General features: G+C 45.3%; 6 non-coding genes across 6 annotated transcripts; 4 read left to right on the top strand and 2 right to left on the bottom strand.

Moving 5' to 3' along the window:
* Window positions 1–2,679: 2,679 nt before the first annotated feature.
* trnay-gua (transfer RNA tyrosine (anticodon GUA)) lies at window positions 2,680–2,768 on the top strand. The gene is given in 2 exon segments: window positions 2,680–2,716; window positions 2,733–2,768. It is a non-coding gene; the product is annotated as a tRNA-Tyr (tRNA).
* Window positions 2,769–2,963: 195 nt separating this feature from the next.
* trnay-gua (transfer RNA tyrosine (anticodon GUA)) lies at window positions 2,964–3,052 on the top strand. Its single transcript is given in 2 exon segments — window positions 2,964–3,000; window positions 3,017–3,052. It is a non-coding gene; the product is annotated as a tRNA-Tyr (tRNA).
* A 2,035-nt stretch (window positions 3,053–5,087) lies between these two features.
* Window positions 5,088–5,161, top strand: trnai-aau (transfer RNA isoleucine (anticodon AAU)). The gene has a single exon. It is a non-coding gene; the product is annotated as a tRNA-Ile (tRNA).
* Window positions 5,162–7,319: 2,158 nt separating this feature from the next.
* On the bottom strand, window positions 7,320–7,392 carry trnak-cuu (transfer RNA lysine (anticodon CUU)). Its single transcript has one exon. It is a non-coding gene; the product is annotated as a tRNA-Lys (tRNA).
* Window positions 7,393–8,107: 715 nt separating this feature from the next.
* trnal-caa (transfer RNA leucine (anticodon CAA)) lies at window positions 8,108–8,218 on the bottom strand. Its single transcript has 2 exons — window positions 8,181–8,218; window positions 8,108–8,153 (listed from the first exon to the last, which is right to left on the bottom strand). It is a non-coding gene; the product is annotated as a tRNA-Leu (tRNA).
* A 5,926-nt stretch (window positions 8,219–14,144) lies between these two features.
* trnan-guu (transfer RNA asparagine (anticodon GUU)) lies at window positions 14,145–14,218 on the top strand. The gene has a single exon. It is a non-coding gene; the product is annotated as a tRNA-Asn (tRNA).
* Window positions 14,219–20,257: the final 6,039 nt, after the last annotated feature.

Here is a 20,257-nt window from a genome sequence, read left to right as displayed (position 1 = left end):
GATGCGTAAATGCAATTAACCAACGTTGTGGCGAGGTGCCCTGGTTCAACGCACGATTCATACATTCTGAGTAACAGCATCGCTGGGAACAGACTTACAGGCTGGCACTGTGCGTGATGGCTGGCTTCTTGGTGAGTAACTTCATTCTTGTAATTGTCCTAATATTATTCCCCGTGATGCGCATTGAGTATGTGCACCCCCAGTTTCTATCCCGTCTTCACAGCATCATTATTATATTATATATATTAGTCGGTGGTTAAAGTTAGTTTCTTGCTGTTTTTTGCTGTTTAAACTTCAGCTTAAGATCTTTCTAACAAGCCCCTGATCGTCTCTGTGGGCATATATTAATAACCCCGTGCGTAAAGTGTGAAAGGTCTTAATCAGCCTCACCTTTTCCCCGGCGCACTTCTGCACGTTACTGTATGAACACGTTGTTGTGAGTTACACAAAAACATCGGTATTTAGCTTGGGAGTAATCAGAGTCCCCCACATGAGCTCCCACCACCCCAGAGAGAGCAGTGTCACCCATTGTTGCCCCGACTCTCTGTTCAAACAGAGTCGGTCACCCCCCCCACCCGACTGTTTTGGCCACACTGCAGCGGTGGGCAGCCAGTCTACGCTTCACATCCACCTTAATGTTGGACCACTTCTTCTTCACCTCTGCTTGTGAGGCTCAGACCCCCCAGCATTAACAGCCTCAGGCTCTCACACCCACTCCTCTTAGTTTGCTGCTTATGCCGGAGGACAGCGTGCCAAAGAACACATTTTTGCGGGCCTCCACTTCAGAAAGTAGCACCGACATATCGCTTTCCGTGAAGTTCTTCTTTTTTCCCGTCTTATTCAGTCTTTTTTCTTTATTTTCTGACCGTACACAGAGGGGAATCGCAGGTCCTGCACCTGCGATTCCCCTCTGCGATTCCCGCTCATTTAAATATGATTTGTGTATTTAAGTAGGGGCGTGGACAGGGAGGAGTCGGGTGCTCCGACATGTGCGCTCAATTCCACGTTGATTGGGATGTACAAACGAAATGTGCTTGGATTAATGCGTGCGCACAGATTCGTACATCCGACGTTGGAGGTCATTTGGGTTTGAGCGTACGCCATGTTTCAGTAGGAAATCCACGCAAGTCTGAAGTTTTCGTTGAAATGAGTGGACTGCTGTCATCAGATCACAAAAGGAATTGTTCTTTCCCTGCAGCTGCAAATTAAGCCCATTCAGGTGTGACATGATATCAGCCAAAAAAGCCATGATATCCATGTTTTTCTCGTCATTTAGAAAGACAGAAAAAGTTGGCTGCTTTCTGACTTTCCAGTTGTTCCAAGAAAGCTGTTACTTCACGTTTAATTGACCAAAAATCGCTCTAGCACCCTGCCTTTGCTGAGCCATCTCACATTGTTGTGGAGCAAAAGATCATCAGAGTTTGCATCAACCTCTTTGAGAAATTCCCTGAGCATGCAATGCTGACAAGAAGAAGATGCCCTGAGAAAGTTTTTGATTTTCATCATTGTCTTCATCACCTCAGCATACTCATCTGACAGGGCGGAGCAAAGGACAGCCTGATGAATATTGCAGTGGTAAGAGATCAGGTCAGCGTTGTCTTCTTTAAACCTTGGCACAGCTCCCTTTTCGCTCCATCAGTGGTTATTGATATGACTTGTTTTGGCTCTATTCCTCGCTTTGATAGCATTTCTTTAATGGCCAGGTAGATGTCTTCTCCTCCCACACCGTAAGGAAAGCTTGTCTTCCTCTTTATCTCTGCTGTCAATGATTTTGCTCCAAACACAAAAAAAACAACATGCCTGCCAGCCACATGCCGCAGAGCTACATATGCTATCCTTGGGATACGAAGGTGTTTCGGATCACATCAAAGCCACACACGACAAAAACCCACAACCAGCCGTGATCGTATAGTGGTTAGTACTCTGCGTTGTTGTCGCAGCAACCCCGGTTTGAATCCGGGTCACGGCAAACCCCCGACTGAAATTATTTGCATCGCTGAAATAAGATCCCACTCACATTTCTTAAACTTTAAAAAAAAAAAAGTTTTGTCTACAGACCTCTGTCCCGTATCAAAGGTCTGAAAGAATCAAACAGCACAAATGCAGAAGGTCTGCCCATTTAAAGAGCATAAAAGGGGTCAAAGTATCAAACAGGCCCCAATGAGAAATAGTGCCTTTTTAATGAGTCGCCAAGGCCGCATATGTTCTGTGTTTTTTAGCTCTTCTAAAGGGAGGGTTTTCACACACCGCCACACCCAAAGTATAAACATCCTAACAACAGAAGATGAAAATCGTGTGCCAAATGAATGGATGGATAGACCTGACAAAAAAGAACCAAACAAAAAGGCTGGACTTTTGCGCTGGACAATGTGAGGGTATATTGAGGATCAACATCTGTGTTGGACGATGTGGAGACTTTCCCAGATAGATGCCAGATATGTTTTTGTAACGACTAAATGCATGATAGAAACTGAGGCTGATTTGATCTGAAACGCATCTGAAACTGATGGTTTCTCATCACTTTTTGTGTTTATTTAACTGATAAACAGGCCCAAGCCCCTGGCTCCCTTCCATAACTCATTTGGTACAGCAGAGAACTGCAGGTGTCCCATGATACGCATCTTAAGCCTGGTTACATGCATTCATACAGGATAACTGAAAAAGATGTGGGCTTTGCTCCCTTCGATAGCTCAGTTGGTAGAGCGGAGGACTGTAGGTGCCCAACAACAGTTATCCTTAGGTCGCTGGTTCAATTCCAGCTCGAAGGATGTGTCAAGCTTTTGTATACAGAGGCTCTTTTGGCCAACTCCGTCAATCCTTTCAAAGCTTTTGGAATATGCTGTTTTACGAAAGACTGTTCCACTCTCTATCGAGCTTGCTAAGGGCTAGTGGCGCAATGGATAACGCGTCTGACTACGGATCAGAAGATTCTATGCATGATAGAAAAGGATGTGGGCCTGCTCCCTTCGATAGCTCAGTTGGTAGAGCGGAGGACTGTAGGTGCCCAACAACAGTTATCCTTAGGTCGCTGGTTCAATTCCAGCTTGAAGGATTTGCCAAGCTTTTGTGCACAGAAGCTCTTTTGGCCAACTCCGTCAATCCTTTCAAAGCTTTTAGAATATGCTTTTGGAATATAAAAAAAAAAAAAATTACAGTTACAATTACAATGTTAACATTCAGAGTAAGATACTCATTGCATCGTATTACAGGTTTCCCCAATGTCATTGGTGCAGTGGACTGCACACACATCAAAATAAAATCCCCCTCAGGTGGCCATGAGGGGGATTTTGTGAACAGGAAAAACTTCCACAGCATCAATGTACAGGTGAACATGACTTTTGATAAAGTTAATTAATGAACACTGTACATTGCCTGTGATGTGCATTCATTGGTTTAACATCTTATCATTTCAGATGGTCTGCAATGCTGACTATTTGTTCAGTAATGTTGTGGCAAAGTGGCCCGGCTCGGTCCACGACTCCCGAGTGGTTCGGAACTCAGAGATCTATCGGCGCCTATCACAAGGTGAGCCACAGAACCTCTATTGATAATCACTTTTAACATCATGGCTGTGTTAAGAATGTCACTACTTATGAGGTTGTGATGGTAACATTTTGTATTCACAGGTGAATTCCTGGGTGTATTGCTGGGTGACAGAGGGTATGCCTGCCAGCCTTTTCTGCTCACTCCATTTGCAGACCCTCTGGAGGCACAACTGGCATACAACCATGCCCATGCCAGAACAAGGGCCCGGATAGAAATGACATTTGGCCTACTGAAGGCACACTGTCAGTGTCTGAACCACCTGAGAGTCAGCCCAGACAGGGCATGTGATATCATTGTGGCCTGTGCTGTCCTCCACAATGTGGCCTGCCTGAGAAAGGAGAGGGCCCCCAGAGTGCCAGCTCTCATAGACTGGGACAATCCTGCCATCTTCCCGGATGAAGACTGTGGTCGGCTGGTCAGAGACCAATATGTGTTCAATTATTTTAATTAATATGCGTGTTGATTTAAGTTGGGCCTGCAATGGCAGAGGAATTTTTGTTAGGTTTTTGTGCTGTATAGGCAAGTCAATTTTATTTGTATAGGCCATTTTTACAAACCGTTTGTCTCAAACTGCATGCTTTGATTCTGTGCTTTTTGTCTTGTAGAGCACTGTGTGACTTCAGTTTTGAAAGAAGCTGATGGTTTACTTGCTTTGATTCATCCTTGTTCAATAACGGAACATCATGGTACTCTCTAATGTGTATTTATATTTATATGGCGACGTACTTTATGTGTAGTCTGTGGGAAACTAAATTATCTAGTGGTTCATCTAAAATCATCAATTATCTAAAAAGATTGCAATTAATGATCACAAATGTTTCAATAATGATAGTGGGTATAGTTAAATGTTTTAACAATGTGTTCTAGGCAGTGGAACAAATATTGGTTTCCATTTGTGGCGACCGCTGACTGAGATAAGGAATGAGATTAAATAGATCCTGGAACTTAGCCTGGTCTGGAGCAGGCTAGCTTCACAGAATAAATCTCCATGGTAACTTAGGTCTGAACATATCCCACTTCCCTCTATCCCACTTTTGTGCAACCGGATCACGGATAAGTATATCCAGGATAGGCAACATATCCCCGCTTAATCCCTTATCCTACTTTTGTGCAACGGGCCCCTGGTAAGTACTTTGCTAGTTGTACTTCATGTCAGAAATCCTCTGAATGGCATGCCATTAAAGTCGGAGGATTTTACCAGTCTGTTACTGGTAAAAAAAATCCAAAGTTAAGCTGATTTTGCGCAATGATCTTGGCTTCCCCATACTGCCTACACTCAAGCTATAAAAAAGAAGAGAGACTTGAATGAGTAAGTTCTATCACGTCGAGTCATTGGAGCATATAACAAATGATAAAATAATTGCTTTGAAAGCAATTTTTTGAAGAACTAAAAGTCTTTCATCTCACCTGCTGATAACATCCAAATCCGCAATACCAAAGGCAAGCTGTATAGAATGTTTGTGTGACTTAAATAGGTAACAGAGAAAACACTGAGAGCACTTATTCTCGCACAAATTTGCTCATAGGGCAACTCAAAATCAGGCCGGTTAGCTCAGCTGGTCAGAGCGTGGTGCTAATAACGCCAAGGTCATGGGTTCAATCCCCATACTGGCCACGAATATCATTAACAACAGCACATGTGTAGGCGCCCTTCCATAACACATGACTTTTAAAGATATATCAATATATTTGATGCTGCTTGTCCTGGAACGGATCACAGGGGAAGTGGTGTGAGCAGACATCCCTTGCCCCGCTTCTCACAGGACATAATCAACACCTCTTCTCGGGTGGACACACAGAAATACCAATGCAAGACCAGCATGGTTTATTTCTTGTGAGTCCTGGACCTTCCCTCAGGCCTCCTCACCGTACAACTGATCCAAAATATCTCCCCTGGGGGGAATTTACGTGATATTCTGACCAGATGCCCATACCGCCTGATCTGGCTTCATTCAAAGAAGAGCGGCAGAGACTGTATTCTCAGCGTATTCCAGATGACTACGCCTATCACCCTGATCCAAGAGGGTGAGCCTAATCACCACAGAGTGGGAGATGATTTCAGCCCTTATGCATTCGCAATCTCATTCATTTAGTCACCACTCATAAGGAGTGACCAGAGGTGAGCGTTGGAAGGAAGATCGACTGGTAGAACGAGATCCTCCAGTCGTGGTCAAAATGGTCTGATCCCTAAACTCTTCCACTTGAGGCAGCAACTGGTTCTAAGCAAGGAGAGGGCCCTCAACCCTTTTCCAACTAAGGATCAGAGCCTCAGACTTGGAGGCACAATTTTATTCCTGGCTGTTTCACACTTGGCAGCAGACCACCCCTGTACCGGCCAGAAGACTCAGGTGAGACCATGTGGCCTAACGGACAAGGAGTCTGACTTCGGATCAGAAGATTGCGGGTTTGAGTCCCTTCGTGGTTGTCTTGTTTAGTTGTATGCTGTCATATATGTACAGAAATCAAGAGCACTGTACTGAGTACTAACCGAATAAACACATGGTGAAAGCTGGTAAGTACTTTGCTAGTTGTAGTCCGTGTCAGAAATCCTCTGAATGGCATGCCATTAAAGTCGGAGGATTTTACCAGTCTGTTACTGGTAAAAAAATCCAAAGTTAAGCTGATGTTGCGCAATGATCTTGGCTTCCCCATACTGCCTACACTCAAGCTATAAAAAAAAGATGAGAGACTTGAATGAGTAAGTTCTATCACGTTGAGTCATTGTAGCATATAACAAATGATAAAATAATTGCTTTGAAAGCAATTTTTTGAAGAACTAAAAGTCTTTCATCTCACCTGCTGATAACATCCAAATCCGCAATACCAAAGGCAAGCTGTATAGAATGTTTGTGTGACTTAAATAGGTAACAGAGAAAACACTGAGGGCACTTATTCTCGCAAAAATGTGCTCATAGGGCAGCTCAATATCAGGCCGGTTAGCTCAGCTGGTCAGAGCGTGGTGCTAATAACTCCAAGATGATTTCAGCCCTAATGCATTCGCAATCTCATTCATTTAGTCACCACTCATAAGGAGTGACCAGAGGTGAGCGTTGGAAGGAAGATCGACTGGTAGAACGAGATCCTCCAGTCGTGGTCAAAATGGTCTGATCCCTAAACTCTTCCACTTGAGGCAGCAACTGGTTCTAAGCAAGAAGAGGGCCCTCAACCCTTTTCCAACTAAGGATCAGAGCCTCAGACTTGGAGGTACAATTTTATTCCTGGCTGTTTCAGACTTGGCAGCAGACCACCCCTGTACCGGCCGGATGACTCAGGTGAGACCATGTGGCCTAACGGACAAGGCCATCCTGACACCATTGCTTCCCTGACTGTGTAAAATATGACAAACGTGAACCAAAATGCAAAACGCTACTTCACTTTACTATATTCGACTCAGGTTTTAGGGTTTTCTATGAGGTAGTAACAGCTGGTAGCAGCTAGATTTTTAGCACCTACACGGCAGGGATTCGAGTTGAGTCCAGCCGAAAATGTGACGTCTACAGACTGCAGGCCACTGATTGGCCAGGGAGTGATATTTTGTTTTAAAGTGAATGATCATACTTGAGCAAACGGGGAATACAGAAATGACATGAGCCCAAAGAAAAGTAAACGTAATGCTCTTACTAAAGTTTGAATGTTTTTGATTCATATTGTGCATTTCAGGACGTTTGTAATCATTTAAAGAGGCACCACTGAGGACGCTGTGATGGTGGTAACAGAGCTGAACTTTGACTTTAAGTGCCGGATCAAACATCTGTTGATTATTAAAACTGCTACGCCCAACTTGGGGCTCGAACCCACGACCCTGAGATTAAGAGTCTCATGCTCTACCGACTGAGCTAGCCGGGCTATTCACATGTTATAAAACATGCCTTCCGAAAAAAAAGAAGAGATAAAAAAAAGCCAAAGTCAACTTTCAGAGATTTCGAATGACATCGGAACACATTACTCCCTTTTCAACCTCTACCTACTCCACTCGACTGGATCCCACTCAGCTGTTAGGGTTTTCCAAGAGGTAATACCACCTGACACAAGGTGGTACATTTTTAGCACCTACTCGGTCGGGGTCGAGTTGAGTCCAGCTGAAAATGTGACATTTACAGACTGCAGGCAACTGATTGGCCAGGGAGTGATGTCACTGGATGAGTCATGAAAGCCACTCCTAACAAGAACCCGGCAACAGCAACAGTTGGATTTGATGTATTCTGTGATCATCAACGAGGTGGATTACTAGACGCAAAGACACAGACCAAGTAGCAGGTATACCTTCGCCTTGATGTCCTAAATTGTTGTGTCATGTTTTGTCACATAAAACTGACATCACAGGACTTTTGGACCTCCTTGCTATAACGACCCCACCCACATTGAGGTGGTTGTGAGTAAGTACGAGTGGAAAAGAGCTTAATGTAGCAGGAGAACTGCCTCATCGCACATCAGAATTGTGTATGTTAATGGAAGGAACTGAAGGCCCGTCTTCAGAGATAAATGCCCTTTTTCACCATGGCCTGACATGGCTTTCTTCAAGGTCTTCTAATAAGCAAGTAAGACTCAAGCAAGAAATTAGTGTCAGGAGTGGGATTTGAACCCACGCCTCCTTTTGGAGACCAGAAGTCCCTGTGCTAAGGAAGGAAAGAAGCCTTGAGTCTGGCGCCTTAGACCGCTCGGCCATCCTGACACCATTACCTTCCTGACTGTGTAAACTCTCCTTTTATTCAGGAGATGCGCATTGCAGCGACGAGGGGCAGGGCAACCTACTTAAATAATAATTGGATTACATGTTAGATTTTCAACATTCTGGGTTTAGAAAAGGTAGGGTAATTAATAACACATATTGTTTTCATTCCACTTGTTTGCATTGAAATCAATGTAACGTGAGCTGTTAGGCTTAGATGTTTATGCTTCAATCCACTCAAAGTAGGGGGCGGGGCTCCATCACGCTGTGTTTAAAATCATATTAACTAAAAATATATACTTTTACTTCCAAGAATGGAAATGTGAGGAGTGGCATATAACATATGTACAATGTATTATTCTTAATATTCACGGTAGATTTTGGTAGGTAGGCTTATAGCTGTAAAGCCTCAGCTGCTTGTGCCATCTAATGCGCTCCTGCACTATGTGCCCCACGTGAAGGATCGGACAGTGGTGTGCGCAGATATAAGATCATGTTTCTTTCCTCAAGCCAATGACAAGATCTTCCGTGAGAAGTAACGCAAATGTCTGAATCATGCGGGAATTGCGGGCGGGAGCGGGACAAAATATGACAGGTGCGGGCGGGAGCGGGACTAAAAATTCTATCTTTTTGCGGGAGCGGGAGTGCACAATGCGGGAGCGGGCGGGCGCGGGACTTTTACAGAATTTACAGTCCCGCGCAGGCCTCTACTCGGAAGCTCAGTCACTCCAAAGGGTGGAAGGTGTCAAACGCAACTTATGGGACTCCGAACCATGTCTCTTTTAGAAAAGCAAGTTGCACCCTGGCCAAGACTCATGACAAAGGACAGGAAGTTCATCACGCTGACATAATAGAATACGCTGTGTGACAAAAGCACCTTTGCAGACTCTCCTTCTCTTGACATAGACTGACATGGGACAATTCAGTCAAGTTTATCCCACGTGAAACTACCTCTTTTGCAACTTTCCATAAACTTTCAAAATGAGGATGAAAGCCAGATAAAGAAACTTGTGAGTTGATTGTTTTACCTCTAGTTCAGACAACAGGGCCCTCATTCATCATTAGTGCGTAGAATCCCTTCTAAATCCTGTCGTATGAGTGAAATTTAGAATTTGCCCATGTACAAAAAAATCGGCATTCATCAAACGTTCTTAGACAGGTCGTACGCAACAAGAGTGGCATCAAGCTCAGCAGCTGCCGCTGTGCCCGAGGATCAACATCTCTGGAGTCATTTCACTGCCACTTGAACAGCTTTATTCCTGGTGAGTCACTCTCTACATGATTACACCTCTTAGCTGGATTTGATATCAAAACTGGATCAACAAGCAATTTTTCTAAGGCATAAATATGTTGTTTTGTTTTTTTGCTTGTTTTTTTTCAGGAACCAGTGCAAATCTGCTGAATTTCCAGCTCTTATCTCCTGGAAGGCCTGAACAGGTGGAATCAGGATCGGGGCGCTGCAGCAGTGAGCGGCAAGCCGTCGTGTCTTCTCACATATGCTGGAGACACGACACGATGCATTAACAACAACAGCCTGAAGGTGCTCGGCCGAGAATACGTCCCCAACTTCACACCTCCAGCAAAATACACAGGTATTTCAGAATGATATCTGTGAAGGTAAAAAAACTGTTTGTATGACTGAGTCACTAATATGTATGAAGAGTAAAGAAGTGTTTTCCTATCTGTGTGTGTGTTTGTTATGTTTCCGTAGGTGAGCTGCTGGCTGTTGGCTGCCTGTTAAGTCAAACGGGCGAGCCTCTGAAAGCACAGCCTGACTCGGAAGAGACTGACGGGCTTCTGGAAGATGTGGCCGCGAGTGAAGGAGAGGAAGATGAAGGCTTCATGGATGAAGATGCTCTGGACTTACTGGTGTCAGGACTTCAAGGTGAGACGCTTTCCTCAGCAACCTCACAGCTCCAAGCCTCCACCCAGCCTGCTCCTTCCACCCAGCCTGCTTTCTCCACCCAGCCTGCTTTCTCTACCCAGCCTGCTGCCTCCACCCAACCTGCTCTCTCCACCCAACCTGCTCCCTCCACCCAGCCTGCTGCCTCCACCCAGCCTGCTGCCTCCATCCAGCCTGCTCCCTCCACCCAGCCTGCTCCCTCCACTCAGCCTGCTTTCTCCACCCAGCCTGCTCCCTCCACCCAGCCTGCTGCCTCCACCCAGCCTGCTCCCTCCACCCAGCCTGCTCCCTCCTCCCAGCCTGCTCTCTCCACCCAGCCTGCTCCCTCCACCCAGCCTGCTGCCTCCACCCAGCCTGCTCCCTCCACCCAACCTGTTTTCTCCACCCAGCCTGCTCCCTCCACCCAGCCTGCTCCCTCCACCCAACCTGCTCCCTCCACCCAGCCTGCTCCCTCCACCCAGCCTGCTTTCTCCACCCAGCCTGCTCCCTCCACCCAACCTGCCCCATCCACCCAGCCTGCTTTCTCCACCCAGCCTGCTCCCTCCACCCAACCTGCCCCATCCACCCAACCTGCTCCCTCCACCCAACCTGCCCCATCCACCCAGCCTGCTTTCTCCACCCAACCTGCTGCCTCCACCCAGCCTGCTTTCTCCACCCAGCCTGCTCCCTCCACCCAGCCTGCTCCCTCCACCCATCCTGCTTTCTCCACCCAGCCAGCTCCCTCCACCCAGCCTGCTCCATCCACCCAACCTGCTCCCTCAACCAAGCCTGCTCCCTCCACCCAGCCTGCTCCCTCCACCCAGCCTGCTGCCTCCACCCAGCCTGCTTTCTGCACCCAACCTGCTCCCTCCACCCAGCCTGCTTTCTCCACCCAACCTTCTCACTCCACCCAGCCTGCTCTCTCCACCCAGCCTGCTTTCTCCACCTAACCTGCCCCCTATCCACCCAGCCTGCTCCCTCTACCAAGCCTGCTCCCTCCATCCAACCTGCTCCCTCCACCCAACCTGCTCCCTCCACCCAGCCTGCTGCCTCCACCCAGCCTGCTCCCTCCACCCAGCCTGCTTTCTCCACCTAGCCTGCTTTCTCCACCCAGCCTGCTCCCTCCACCCAGCCTGCTTTCTCCACCCAGCCTGCTCCCTCCACTGAGCCTGCTTTCTCCACCCAGCCTGCTTTCTCCCCCCAGCCTGCTCCCTCCACCCAGCCTGCTCCCTCCACCCAGCCTGCTCCCTCCACCCAGCCTGCCATAGCTGGCCGTATGTCTGAGGTGTGAAATATATAGTAAACTGTAGAATAGTAGATAGATAAAAGAAAACTTGAACAAAATGTCCTTTAACTAATATCTGTTCTGTTGGTTGTGTTGTCTTAGGGTTTAGATGAGGCAGGCGTACCAGGCCTGGACAAAGTGGACAGCTTGGCTGAGTATCTGGTGGAGCTGAGGAACAAAACCTCTCTGACGCTGAGCAACCAGGAGGTCAGTAACGTGTTGTTGCTTGCTGCATACATGCACTATGCACACTCCTCAGCTCACTGGAACATTGCTGTGTCCTCATGTACAATTGTGTTATTTCCCTGTGTAGGTGAGCAGCATTGTTGCTCTGTGGCAGAGCCTGCTGGACTTTGACAAGCAGAGGGTGGTATTTGCTGCAAGGCACCAAGACAAGCTGAACACTGGGAGGTTTAGTTCCCCCAAAAGGAAGCAGGAATTTACCCCTGGGGTGGAAAGTGTGAAGCGTCATGCCTTAACAACCACAGCCCCATCTGCCCAATGGCCAGACTGCTGCCGCCTAGTGGAGCCCATCTTTGTTCGCCTCTGCAGGATCCATCGTAGTCCAAAAAAAAGAGGGACAGGCACATTCTCAAGATGGGATCTGATCCTTCAGGACTACAGAAAGATCAGGCAGCTCATTTTAGCAAACGGAGCTATCATGCAGTAGACTACCTTGCAGCTGGTGGATGTGAGCTACACCACCCTGGTTCAGTGGCATAATCAAAGGGTGAAAAGGCAGGAAACGGCTGTGGTGCAACAAGGGCTGAAACTTCCTAGCCGGTTTTCTGTAGCTGCTGACCCACTTCTCCCCGCCAATATACGTCCCCATTATGCCATACCACATTCAGAACCAATACATATTTACAGTTTACCCCCTAACACTGTGGGACAGGCTAAATTAAAAAGAAAGCTAAAATTTACCGATGATACAAATCCACCAGGACAGCGGCAGCTTCTCCCTGCTCCACCCAAAAGGCCTCAGGTAATGACAATTGCTCCAGTGGCCTCACAGGTTCGTGTTATCCCCACTACTCTACAGACATAGAGTTTTTGGACGTTCTCTGCCACTCCTCCACATGCTCCTGCTCTGGCTCCTGCTCTGGCTCCTGCTCTGGCTCCTGCTCTGGCTCCTGCTCTGGCTCCTGCTCTGGCTCCTGCTCTGGCTCCTGCTCTGGCTCCTGCTCTGGCTCCTGCTCTGGCTCCTGCTCTGGCTCCTGCTCTGGCTCCTGCTCTGGCTCCTGCTCTGGCTCCTGCTCTGGCTCCTGCTCTGGCTCCTGCTCTGGCTCCTGTTTTGGTCCCTCCTCTGGCTCCTGCTCTGGCTCCTGTTTTGGTCCCTCCTCTGGCTGCTCCGGCTCCCATAGCAGGCTCCACTCACCCTAATAGAGCACCCCGGAAACTGACCCGAAAAGTTTTGCACAACACGTGCAAAAAATGCGGGCAGTTCAGAATTGCTGAAACAGGACACAACCAATATAGAGGGCAACTTTACTGTCCCTCTGGTGGAACTCTAACTAAAGAGCAGTGGCTGGAAGAAATTAAAAAGAAGACATAAGTGTGTACTCATTTATACTTTTTTAGCATTTACAAACTTTTTTTATTGTATATAGTTCCTGCTGTTTCAGACCTCTCAATCTTTTAATTTATTTCACAGAGGGTTATTTATTTTATTTAGTGATGATACTACATGTTTTTTGTTATTGTGATTGTGTACAAAGTCCAACTGTTTCAAATTTATAAATTTGTAAAGTAAATGCTAAGATTGTTCAGTTTTTAGTTTTTTTAGGTTAAAAAATGGTTTAATTCACTCTTTTTGTTGTTGAAAAATAAATATTTGGTTCTTTAAAAACAGATAAGGTCTATGATCTTTTACTGTGAATAAATATGAGCTGCTATTGATTCTGAAATATTAGTAATAATTTTATGCATAAACTAGGAACAATTTATCATTCACTTCACTCCTCACTCACATATACATACTTTATATACTTTATACATACTTTAAAACAATACTATAGTTTGAGCCGTTTCATTAAAACATAGTATGCGACTGGTGGGATCGAACTCGCGACTCTAGGATCAGCCGCTTTCTTCTTCCTCTTTCTGTCCCCCTCCCTGCTTCCCCCTTCTTCCCCCTTCTCTCCTCCCCCCTTAACAGACTATTGTTCCCCAGCTTTGGTGCAATAGGTTAGCGCATTCGGCTGTTAACCGAAAGGTTGGTGGTTTAAGCCCACCCAGGGACTTTCTGACCTATGCGTATTACGTGAGTTAAAGCAAACATTCTGCAGCCAAAACGCTCTCCTTACGCATTATACACGCTCCTTGTTAAAATATTTGTCCAAGGGTGACCTGTTAAGTGCAGTGTAATGCATGACTCAACCTGGAGGCTCCTCTGTCTTTTGTCAAAATTGCACATGCAAAGTGAAAAAACAACCTTTTTGTCATATTGCTATGAAAGTCACACACAAACAAAAAAACCTCATGAAGGCTGAGAGACCGAATGAGGGCACTTGGGAAACAATTTGACATTAAATCTCTTTCTTTAACAAGTCAGAGCAGGAAGTTGATGAGAGATATTACAATTGTATTGTAACTGGTAATCTTGCTGTATAGCACCTCCTACTTTTCGGTTCAAGTTTGACATAGATCAGCAGCAGTTCACTCAAGTCTCATCACGCAAAAATTCAGAAAGCTTGCATCTACCGCCATGAGGGGGCAGTCAAGCTCGAAGCCACGCCCACTGCCAACAAAAGCCAGGCAGAGTCTCTGTGGCGCAATTGGTTAGCGCGTTCGGCTGTTAACCGAAAGGTTGGTGGTTCAAGCCCACCCAGGGACGTTCTGACTTATGTGTATTACGGGAGTTAAAGTAAACATTCTGCTGCCAAAACGCTCTCCTTATGCCTTTAATGGATAGGAAAGTTCAGACAGACAGGAAGCAGGGGCCGAGAGAAGGGGGAACACACATGACACTGACGTGATGAAGGAAGGTGAAATGCTGTTTCAAAAAGCCTTTCCTTTCAAGATACTTTTAATAATTTGAGGAACTAATGTTAGCTAAACCTTGATCCAGCGCAGTGTTGGCCAGGGCTAGCGAGCTAAGCTAACGTTAGCTAGCTAGACAACTTCGCTAGGTAGCTAGAGGCCAAAGTCAACCACATAAAACAAACAAAAAAAATCGCTAAAATCATTAAAAAAGAGAACGTTTTATCGACCGAAACTTAACTTACCGTAGAAAGAAGAGACTTGGAAGACAAGTGTGACGGCAGTCTGAGTGCTGACTCTGAGTGTAAATCCAGAGTGATTCTCAGAACGACGGAGTTCTTTCACTATCAGGAAAGAACTGCAGGGGAAGTTCATTTTGATCAATTCTGAGTAAAATGAATAGTAACCCCTGTTAATTTACACCAACACAAACAAAAATAACACTGACACATTTGCTGCGCAGTGAAGCACTCGGGATGGGTGTCACTGTGGGCCCCTCCTCTCTCGCTTGGGAGTGTGAAGGGTGTGACAGAGATTTGGTCTGAAGGTCTCCATGGTAACCTCGGTTCTAATACGTCACAAAGAGCTCACAACGTATGTGATGATAATGCCTCAACGACACACGTCAATGCACCTCAATGTAAAACACGTGCATGACACGTGATTTATACGTCATAACACATCATTAAACGTCAGAGGCGAAAGTTTATAAATAGGACCCAGAGATATCAACAGCTTTGTGTTGGGAGGTTGTGGCTCCCCTCCCTCAGGGAGCAGGTTGAGAGGCTGATGGCAGATGGGCGTTGAGTCTCGGCTGCCGGGACAGCAGTCAGGCTCTTTCCATGCGTACAGTATGAGGCTGTGGCTGGAAGCGTCTGCTCCGCACTCGCAAGTCAGGCTTGTGTTGTGGACGGGAGCCCCCGGAATTGGTTGCGTCTTGGTCTCGGTCCTCTCATGTCCTTCTGGTCCCTGAGTACGTCTTTTGTGTTAATTCCAAACACAATCATCTGAGGCTACAGCAGTGCCCGCTGTCACTGCCGTGCATTATTATCCTCCATCACAACAGCTGGTCTCACTTTTCCATGGCAAGGAAACGGAACCAAATCATCACGGGTCCAACACATCACTTGTCCACTTCACTAGTGGGACCTGCTAGTAGGTTTTAAAGGGGGAAAAACTGAGATCGGGTTTAAGTATTAAGTTAACCTGCTGAGTCTTGGAAATAACTCTAAAATAATTTTAACTCCTCGGCAGGAATATCTCTGCAGCTCTCTCATCCAGAGGATCTACAATCATGCATGTGTTTGTAACATAGCAGAGGGTGTATTCTTACTAAAGTCAAGCATATTGCCTTTTGTGCACTCTGAGATGTTTAAAGCTCAGATTAATATCAGAGCTGAGATTTAGAAACACGTGGAACATTCTGTATTTCCTCTTTTGTCTGTTGAGGAGCTGCTAAATATCAATGGTTCAGTATTTGTAGCACATGCGCGTGCACGTAAACACATTCACTTATAATATCGTGCCCTCATAAATTCACAAACACTTACACACGCGTGCACAGACACACACAAACACACTCACAACGGCCTACAACCACCACACGCGGGCAAACTGGTGTGTTGGTGTGTGTTCCTGCAGATCTTTCAGTCAAACCTGCAGCTGATTGGTAAGATAAGAAAGCTGGGAAAGCCTTGGCAAAATAAAAGAACGTTCATTTCTAAATTTTATAAAGTGTACTCAGGAAAAAAGTTTTAGTGTATTTCTAAAATATACCCTGTATGTCACAGCCTGTGGGTTTTTGCTTCCATTTGTCATACTTGGTCATTTTGATTTCAGGAATCTGGGTTAGTTCCGTTTGGCTCGTGCTGGATCTCTGTTTCGTGTCCTTTTGTCTTCTTCCATTTACTCAGTTATACTCTTGTTTTCTGCTCAGCCTGTAAAACTGGTTTAAGTTAGCCAAAGACCACCACCTGTCCTGTGTTAATCATCAGCCTCCTCAATATGAATGCTCTCAGTTTCCTTTTTTCATAGCCAGACCCTCATTGTTGTTGTTCCCTTCTTGTGAGTTTGTTGTCAGTTTTGTGTTCCAGCTCTGCTCGATGTCTAGTTTTGTCTGAAGTTTTCATTTTTGGTGATTTCCTGTTTTGCATTAAAAGTACGCATTTGTCATACTGTCCCGTGATTTAGTACAACAAATAGATCTTTCGAGAGTATAAATCATGTTATCATGTACTGTAAGAGTACCTCTGGTGTGAGAGCAGTAAACTTTAAGGTAACTACTAGTTATGTTTAGGTTTTATTTTGTACTGTAGCTATACATACTGTGAGCTACACCACAGCTGACTGCTTATACCTCATTATATAGTCATATACTGTATACATAGACAGCTTTGGTATTGCCCTTGAGTATAATCCAGGGTTTTATACCTGAAGCTGTGCCATAAATCCACTATCAGTGGACTACACATACGAATTCACAGACCGACTTGGAATTATTAGGAAGTTTATTTCTAAGAGTTCTGTGTTGAAGCAGTGCTGCACACTTAGAAGACGGTACATTGGGTTTAATTCATTTTCATGTTCAATTCATTTTTATTTATATCGCGCCAAATACAACAAATGTCATCTCAAGGCACTTAGATAATAAAGTCCAATTCAAGCCAATTGGAATTCAATTCATTGTAATCATAATTATTCATAAAATAATCCAATTTGTTTATACAGAGCCAATTCAAAAACAATTTCCTAGCTAAGGAAACCAACAGATTGCACTGAAAACTTTTTCTTTTTCGGTCCAATCTCCCGTCCTGAGCGTGCCTGAGGCGACTGTGGAGAGAAACGACTCCCTTTTAACAGGAAGAAACCTCTGGCAGAACCAGACTCAGGAAGGGTGGCCATCCGCCTCGACCAGCTGGGGTTTGAGAAGACAGAAAGGAAGGGGGGGGGGGGGGCACTGTAACACCATTCAAAGGATATCTGTTGGAACAGGGAAACATGAGTTAATGACCACAATAATGTCACACATACATAAAGAGAGTAAAGTGAGGAAAGGTGTGACAGATGAGGCCCCCCAGCAGTCTAGGCCTATAGCAGCTTAACTATGGGATGTTTCAGGATCACCTGAGCCATCCCTAACTATAAGCTTTATCAAAAAGGAAAGTTTTAAGCCTGGTCTTAAAAGGGGAAAGGGTGTCTGCTTCCCGGACATTTACTGGCAGCTTATTCCACAAGAGAGGGGCCTGATAACTGAAGGCTCTGCCTCCCATGCTACTTTTAGAAACTCTGGGAACCTCAAGTAAACTTGCAGTTTGGGAACGAAGTGCTCTGTTAGGAAAATATCTTACAATGAGATCTTTAAGATATGATGGAGCTCGGTCATTAAGAGCTTTATATGTAAGGAGAAGAATCTTAAATTCTATTCTGAATTTAACAGGGAGCCAATGAAGAGAAGCTAAAACTGGAGAAATATGATCTCTCCTGTTAGTTCTCATCAGAACTCTGGCTGCAGCATTTTGGATCAGCTGAAGGCTTTTCAGAGAATATGTGGGACAGCCCAATAATAAAGAATTACAGTAGTCCAATCTTGAAGTAACAAATGCATGGACTAGTTTTTCTGCATCACTCTGAGACAAGATGTTCCTGATTTTAACAATATTACGAAGATGAAAGAAGGCAGTCCTAGAAACCTGTTTTATATGCGAGTCAAATGATAAGTTCTGGTCAAAAATAACTCCAAGGTTCCTCACTGTAGAACTAGAAGCCAAGGAAATACCATCTAGAGTAACTATATAGCTAGACAATTTCTCCCTGAAGCGCTCAGGTCCAAAGATAACGACTTCAGTTTTGTCTGAATTTAGAAGCAGACAGTTCTGAGTCATCCAGGTCTTTATGTCTTTAGGACATGCTTGTAGTCTGACCAACCTATTGGGTTCATCTGGTTTTATAGATATCTCCTTGAACAGTCTGGTTGGGATTGGGTCTAAAACACAAGTTGATGGTTTAGAAGAGACTATTGCTGTTGTTAGTTCAGAGAGATCAACTGGGCAGAAGCCGTCTAAATACAAATCAGGTTCTAAAGATACTTCTAAAGCTGCTGTACTTGATGATACATCACTGATAATAGTGGGAAGGACTCCATCAATCTTCTCTCTGATAGAAACAATTTTATTGATAAAGAAGCTCATGAAATCATCACTGCTGAGAGTTAAAGGAATAACTGGCTCAGCAGAGCTCGGACTCTTAGTCAGACTGGCTACAGCGCTGAAAAGAAACCTGGGATTATTCTTATTCTCTTCTATCAATGATGAATAATAAGCAGTTCTAGCTTCACGAAGGGCTTTCTTATACGTTATTAAACTATCTTTCCAGACTAACTGAGACTCTTCTAAATTAGAGGAACGCCACTGTCTCTCCAGCTTTCTTGCAGTCTGCTTTAAAGCACGCAGCTGTGAATTATACCAAGGAGCCAACCTCTTCTGACTGATTACCTTCCTTTTCAGAGGGGCAACATTGCCCAGTGCTGTACGCATTGAAACTATAGTGCTGTCAACAAGAGAGTCGAGTGTTGCTGGAGTAAAGTTTAGGTAGTCGTCCTCTGTCATATCTGCACATGGCAGTGAAGAAAAGGATGATGGAATTAACTCTTTAAATCTGGTTACAGCATCCTCTGATAGACACCTTCTATATGTAAATTTCTTCTCAGAAACTGTATACCGACGCGGCGGTAGTCGGGCGGTAGCGGCGCGGAGACGCCTCCGTCCCGCGCTGCTTTTGGAAAATAGAACTCGAGCGGACTTTGGACGGCAGCGGCCGGCGGTGTCCCGTTGAAATGAATGGGGAATGCAGACAGGGCTGGAGCAGAACTACCGCGGCCGCGGACTGTCCGGTGTGAAAAGCCAAGTTGAACACACCGCCTGATAACCGGCGTAAGACTGCCGTCGTTTCGCTGCCGCCACGCCACGCTCTGGTCTGAAATCGGCCTAACCCTGATCTGAAGATAGCTGCCACTCCTCCTCCTCTGCCTGTGGTTCCAGGAACGTGAACATTTAAACAGTCAGAGGGAGTTGCTTCATTAATGCTAACATGATCCTCCTGCTGCAGCCAGGTTTCTGTAAGACAAAATATATCAATATGATGATCACAAATCAACTCATTCACTAACAGAGACTTCGAAAGGAGAGATCTGATATTCAGCAAACCACATTTAATAGTTTGATGTTTTTGTTCAGTTAAAGTTTTTGTTTTAATAATTTCTTTTTGCACAAGAGGATTTGCTCCTTTTGTGTTAATTGATTGGGTGGGTAGCAGCAGGTGGGAAGCTGCAGAGAAGTGTGTAAGACTACAACTCTGCATCCTGGTCTGAGCCCTGGGTTGTCATGTTTTAGGGTGGCAAATAAATTTGTCCATATTTCTAGAAATGAGAGCTGCTCCTTCCAAAGTGGGATGGATGCCGTCTCTCCTCATCAGACCAGGTTTTCTCCAGAAAGATTGCCAATTATCTATGTAGCCCACGTTGTTTGCTGGACACCATCTAGACAACCAGTGATTGTAGGACGACATGCGGCTAAACATGTCATCACTGGTCAGATTTTTTACTCTGAGCTGGATTTTATCCAACATATTAGAAATGTAACAAATAGAATGAAATAGAAATGTAAGACAGGATTTTATCATCTTAAAAATATTGCCAGAGTTCACCCATTTCTCTCTCTTGCCAGCACGGAGGTGCTGATGCATGCTTTTATTTCTAGTAGAATAGATTATTGCAATGCCCTGCTCTCTGGTCTTCCCAAAAAAAGTATTTCTTACCGACAATTACTACAGAATCAGCTACACCTGCTGATGAAGACCAGAGGGCGGGAACACACGACACCAGGTTTATATAAAAAAA

The sequence above is a fragment of the Odontesthes bonariensis genome, chromosome 8, assembly GCF_027942865.1.
Source record: "Odontesthes bonariensis isolate fOdoBon6 chromosome 8, fOdoBon6.hap1, whole genome shotgun sequence".
Classification (NCBI taxonomy): domain Eukaryota; kingdom Metazoa; phylum Chordata; class Actinopteri; order Atheriniformes; family Atherinopsidae; genus Odontesthes; species Odontesthes bonariensis.
This window is presented reverse-complemented; position numbering and strand designations above follow the sequence as displayed.